At 56.6% G+C, this 5,952-nt stretch overlaps 1 non-coding gene across 1 annotated transcript; it reads left to right on the forward strand.

Annotated features, from left to right (window-relative positions):
• Positions 1 to 5,212: 5,212 nt before the first annotated feature.
• LOC125137059 (small nucleolar RNA SNORD112) lies at positions 5,213 to 5,289 on the forward strand. Its single transcript, XR_007137365.1, has one exon. It is a non-coding gene; the product is annotated as a small nucleolar RNA SNORD112 (small nucleolar RNA).
• Positions 5,290 to 5,952: the final 663 nt, after the last annotated feature.

Genomic DNA, 5,952 nt, shown 5'->3' on the forward strand with positions numbered 1-5,952 from the left:
CTGGGAGGGGGAGAGGGCTGCCTGCGGGAGGGGCTGAGCGAGGGGTCACGGAGGGCCATGTCCTCCTCCTTCGGGCGACCCAAATCGGCCTGGCCAATCCGCTGTGCCCGAAGCCGCCCTTGCCTTTCAAGGCAAGTGGGCTGGGAAAGTGCTGCCAGCCCAGGACCTAGGCTGACTGTCCATGTGACCTTCCCCCGGGTCCTCAGTTTCCCCAGACCTGTGGGGAGGTTTGGGCTGTGTCTTCTCTGCCTCTGTAGGTCTGGGGTCCCGAGAATTGCCCATGGGGTAACTCTCGGGAGCAGGGGTGAGGGGAGGGGGTGGGCTGAGCAGGTGGGGGCCCTCCTACCCTTTCCACAGTTGGGAGCACAGGCTGGGGGGTTTCTTTGTCCAGGTTTGACCCCCGGGCTGGGCGAGGTCTCAGTGAACGCTCTCGGGTCTCTGGCGGGCCCCCTCTGTGCCTGGTGCCATGGTGGCAGGCCTTTGTCACGGGGGTTCCTGGGGCAGGAGGCTGGAGCCTTGGTGCAGGGCTGGCGAGAGCTGGCGTGGGGGGCGGAGGCTGGCCTCCGTCTCCCCATTTCCGTAAAGGAAGGGGCACGCCAAGCCTCTTGTACACCGGGAGGGCTGAAATTACCTTTGGGAGTCTTGGGATTATTTCAGCACACCCGCTCTAAGGGTAAAGGTCAGGACTCAGACGGCCCCTTCACGCGTGGTGTCACCTTTCGTTCTCCTGGTGGCCCCGGGCGAGGTGATGACGCCCTGCCTTTCAAGTGAGAGAACCTGAGCCCAGGGGGTGAAGCGACTGGCCCAGGAGCTGTAATTAGCGGGGGCAGTGGCGCTCGGACCCCGGTTGTTGGACGGCCCCGTGACCGGGGCTAGTGAGGGATGGCGCGTGGAGAGGCAGGGGGCGCGTGTCCTCCAGAAGGGGGTCATCTGCCTCCCTGCATCACAAGGAAGGGTTCCCCAGGGAGTGTCTGCTCTGTGTCAGGCATGGCCCTGGGCCCGAGGCCCCCAGACTGGCGGTGCTCCTTCCAGGGTGGGCTTGCTTCCTGGCTCACGGGGTCAAGTTGAGAAGGCAAGAGCCCCGTTTGGGAAGGAAGAGGCAGAGGCATCAGTCGAAGCCAGGCGTAGGCTCTCCGCCCTCCACTGGAGGGTGGGGTGGGCGGTGGCCATCTGGGGACCCCCAAGGGACATCACATTGTGGCGTCCCTGTGGTCAGCTTTGTGGCCTGGAGGGAGGCCAGATCAGAGGAAGGGCCTTCTCAGTGTCTGCCCTCCGTCTCCTCGAAAGTCTGCGGCCACTCCCAGCTCCTTTTGGCTAATTCGGTTGTCGGCAGAGGGACAGGACAGCTGGCCCAGGACCTGCTAATTATAGCTGCTCAAGGGTTTGAGGGGGCATTGAGTCCCCCATGTCACGGGTTTTCTTGCAGACAGACGAACCCTTAGCCTCTGTTCCTGACACCGGCGCAGCTCCCGGAATGGCCCAGACGCCCCAGCCCCACCCCGGGCCCCCTGGGAGGTCCGCGCGGGACCTCGCCCCAGGTCTTACCTTTGATGCGAGTGGTCGGCGGATCTGGTCCTGTCCCGTCGGCTGGAACTCCGCTGCTTCCTAGAAAGTGATTGGATAAATGGGGTTCTCTGAGTATGAAAGCGGCCACCGTCCACTCGCCTCCCCGTCCCGCTTTTCTCTTGGGGCCGCATGGCGGCTCGTCTCTACCTTTGGGTCCCTCCATGGTGCGTCTCAGTATTTCCTATGTCCTTGGCTCTCTTCGTTCTGTCACCCTCGTCACACCCAGGGAAGCCGTAACTTCATTATCCCCCTTCTGCAGGGGAGGAACCCGGGGCCCAGCGCCCAACCGCAGGCCCCGGGGGACCATGTCCCTTCTCTAACGGGGACCGACCAAGGCCGTGTGTCTGGTCAGGCTTGGGGTCTGCGTGTCAGCCCAGCTGGGGTGCACGGTGGCGCTCGTGCCCTGCTTTGCTCTGTGATGCCCAAGCTGTTGGCAAGTTCTGAGCGGGGGCCCCCCCACCGCGGGCTCCCCTGGGCCCTGATGGAGGCCCGCACTGGCTACTCCTTTCTCTCATCACCTCCACCCCCGTCCCGCACGCAGGTGGGGCCTGGGGCAGCGGCTCGGAGAGGTGGGCTGCACCTCGGCCAGGGACCCTGCTGGTGTCTTCTCTTCTCCCCTCCCAGGTGGCGTGGGGGTGACATGGCGGCTTTCTCTGGGAAGGAGGAAGACAGATGCCGGGCCCAGGAGCGAATTGAAAGGTCTGAAAAATGATTTTCCCCCCTGACTTGTAACATTTGAACCATTTGTGACGATGTTGAGTCTTCAGGATGGAACTAACTCTCACCCTTTGTCCTGCAGCCGAGGCTCACTGCCCTCCTCCCCGGTGGGCAGTGAGTCGGTGGGTTCCCGAGGCCACAGTGGGGTCCCCCAGGATGGCACAGCTGCCCAGAGGAGTGTGAGGCCGGCCCTCCGAGGCCGACCTTGCTGCAGCCCAGGTACGGACGCCCTGCTCTGCTGCTCTGACAGCCTCGCTGGGGAGGTGGGGCCCTCCGAGAGTGGGGGCGGGGGGCAGCGCGACCTTAGGATGGTGACATAATTGAAAGATCGGAATAACGCTTTTTTTTTTTTTTGTCCTTTTGGGGCCACACCCACGGCACATGGAGGTTCCTAGGCCAGGGGTCTAATCCGAGCTGCATCGTTGACCTACACCACAGCTCACGGCAACGCCCAATCCTTAACCCACTGAGCAAGGCCAGGGATTGAACCCGAGTCCTCAGGGCTACCAGTCGGGTTCCTTAACCGCTGAGCCGTGATGGGAACTCCCAGAATAACCCCGTTACTCTTGTCTGTCTGTTATGCCTTGCTTGGGAGCTGTGCACGTCTCTCACTGTAATACAAAGGGTGCCAACAACAGGGCATCAATGGTGGGGGCTCCAGGGGTCTGCCTGGGGGCAGAGGTGGCTCCCTTGGGAGGCGGCAGTGGTAAATTCCCCCCACCCACTCCTGTAGGGCGGGCCCGGCCATGTTCAGGTGTTGCTTTTGATGCCTTTAATGAAATAAGTTATCAGATGCCTGGCGCATAGTAGGTACTCAACATATGCAAAAATGGTTCTTATTTCAGGTGAATCTGTCCCCTAGCTGTCCCTTTGAAAGCCCTTGTCATTTGTGGAGACTCTGGGGACGAGGGGTAGGCAGGTCAGCAGTGGGTCCCGGCGGTCTTTTCTAGAGCCAACCCTGTAACTTTTATTGGCATGCCAGGATTTATATCGCCTTCTGGAGCAATGAGTGTCTTCACGGGGAATTACCCGGGCCTGGAGGCGGGTGCCAGTCACCTGGGTGCTGTATTTTATTTTTATTTATCATAAAAATCTTTTGTATCTGAAAAACTATGACAGACACCTCCAAGTATTCACCAGACCCACATCCTGTCCAGAATAAAACACCGTGTAATAAATAGCAGAGCCTCGTGTGCAGGCAGGGTGATTAAAGAGCCGTTCAGGCTGGCAGAGGACCGGCTAACCAACCTCTGCTCCCATTGCTTCTGCCCAAAGTCACGGTTGAAAATAGGCATCTGCCTGGCAGAGGGGAGAGAAGTGCTAGATGGTCCTGCCCATGTTAGCTTGGCGGGGTGGGGGTAGGGGGAGGTGCCAACCGGCTAACCCATCTGTTGATCTGTGCCTATGGAGGTGAGGGCAGAACCGGATGAGGCTTCAGGCTGCTTTGGGCTTAAAGTGGGTTTTGTTTTGTGTTCTTGGGATCGTGGAGCCTTGATGTCTTCACGTGTGGAAAAGGGGCTTCCTTGCTGCTCCCTTAACGCCTTGCCGTTCAGGGATCCTGATGCCTGTGACAGCTGGAGGGGGACCTGGGGACCTGGGTCTGAAGCTTAGTGGTGGGCAGGGGCTGCGGTGCCTCGGGGAGAGAGGGGATTCTGATGGGAGGTCGGGGTGCTGCCCTGGTCATGAAGGGGGCCAGGCAGGGACCTGCAAGGCTGCTCCCCATGTTCAGAGGGTTGATGGGCTGACCACACCCCCGGGTGGTTAGAACTGGGGAGGAAACCGGGCAGCTGCGGGCTCCAGCCTGGAATTGAGCCATCTGAGGAAGAGGCAAAGCTTGGCTCGTGCCCCTCCCCCCGTGGCACCCCTCCCCAGAGGCTTCCGTGTCCCCTCTCCGGGGACTCTCATGTCACATTCTCCCCAAGTCCTCATTCCAGTAAGCTAATCCCGGAGGATACGGGCCAAGGCATTAGCTTTGGGGCCTTTTAAAGACCCAAAAGGAAAGTCTTCCTGGATGGGTGCCTTGCAGACACCCGCCTGGCAGCTCTGGAGGGATCTGGGGCCTGTGGTGGTGAAATCCCAGCCAGTGGGCACACACCTGCTGGCCTCATGTCACCGACATCCCACCAGGAGGCTAGGGGTCGGGGTGGGGGGCCTCCAGCTTTAGAATGGAGAAAATTAAAAAAAAGAATGAGCTTGGGGACAAAATAAATCCCTCATGTCTGCAGAACTTGTTTGGGGGGGACTGTGCCCACTCCAAAATGCTCTTCCTTTTGCATTTGTGGAAAAAAAAAAAAAGACTAAAGCTAAAAAAAGAAAAAAACAAAACCCCAAACACACCAACCCAAACAAAACCAAGCCCCACACACAAAATGTTTATTTTAATTATGAAAGAAATGCATTGATAATTAACACACTCATTAGCAAATCAAACGCTGCAGATAAAAGCTAAAACCATGGTCTGGTCGGCTGTCAATCCCAGCTCCCCCCTCCCCACCATTTTAACTGCTGTTATCAGAGTCAGGTGTCTGGTTCCAGATTTTTTTTTTTCTGTGCATTTGCATATGTATCTAAACAGACCTCTCACATATAGGATTCCGTTTGCTTTAGACATCACCGTCTCACAGTGTACCTGTCTCTTTGCACAGCTTGTTTTTCTTCGCTCAAGGATCTGCTTGGGAATCCTAGGGACCCACCCGGTTCCTTAGAGGGACACCTTAGTGGCCTGTAACCCGCACCCACCGGAGTTTAGTTAACCCCCTCGCTGCTGTCCTGAAAGTCCTGGGTCCTTATCCGTGGGGCTGGCTTGTGGAGGCAGGTGTAAGTAATTGCTGAGGTCTGGATTGGAGGAGTGGGCTCAAGAGTGTTTATGACATTGTTATAGATGAATATACGAATGCATAAATTAGCAAAAATAAAAGCGGGACACGCCTGGACCAATGATGAGAAAGTGTTGATGAACAAAGGACCGTGATTAATCCAGTTCTGCGCAGAATACTGAGGTCCATTAAAAGACAATAGGTCTTGGCTATTGCATTCTTTTTAAGAGCTGTTTAATATTCCGGGGGGTGTTTGCACCGTTGGTGCTTAGAGCCTCCTCTATTGTTGAAAATCCCAGCTGTAGGTCCGCTGGGGGAGGCGAGTTGGTGCATATAGATGCTTTGGTCAGTGTACTAGTCGTGAAGGGGTGTGTGTGTGTGTGTGTGTGTGTGTGTGTGTGTGTGTGACCGGTTCAGGCGTGCTTGTTACATTATTTAAGAAAATGAATTAAAAAGATACATAAAATAAAAGTGGTCCTGGCACAGATAAATGAGGAGGGCATGTCACAAGCCGAGGTCTCAATGAATATGATTCTGCTGAACGGACGCCTGCGAAAAAAGACCTTAGCCGTTGCGTTTTTCTATTGCTAACAACCCTGCAATGAGCATTCTTGTAGCTGAATCTGTAAACACATCCCCGCTGACGGCTCTTTCACCCCAACGTCTTAGAGGTGGGGTAGCTGGATTAAAGGGTTTGCAGCAAAGTTTATTTTCACTGAGTGATCTTTCTAAAATGCCATCTTGACCTTGTCACTGTCTTGCTTTAAATCCTCCATCTGACTTCCCGGAGCTTCTGGGATGTGGTCCAAGAGCCCTAGCCTGGCACGTAAGACCCTTCAGGGTCTGGCTAGCA

The sequence above is a fragment of the Phacochoerus africanus genome, chromosome 9 (genome assembly GCF_016906955.1).
Source record: "Phacochoerus africanus isolate WHEZ1 chromosome 9, ROS_Pafr_v1, whole genome shotgun sequence".
NCBI classification, from domain to species: Eukaryota; Metazoa; Chordata; class Mammalia; order Artiodactyla; family Suidae; genus Phacochoerus; species Phacochoerus africanus.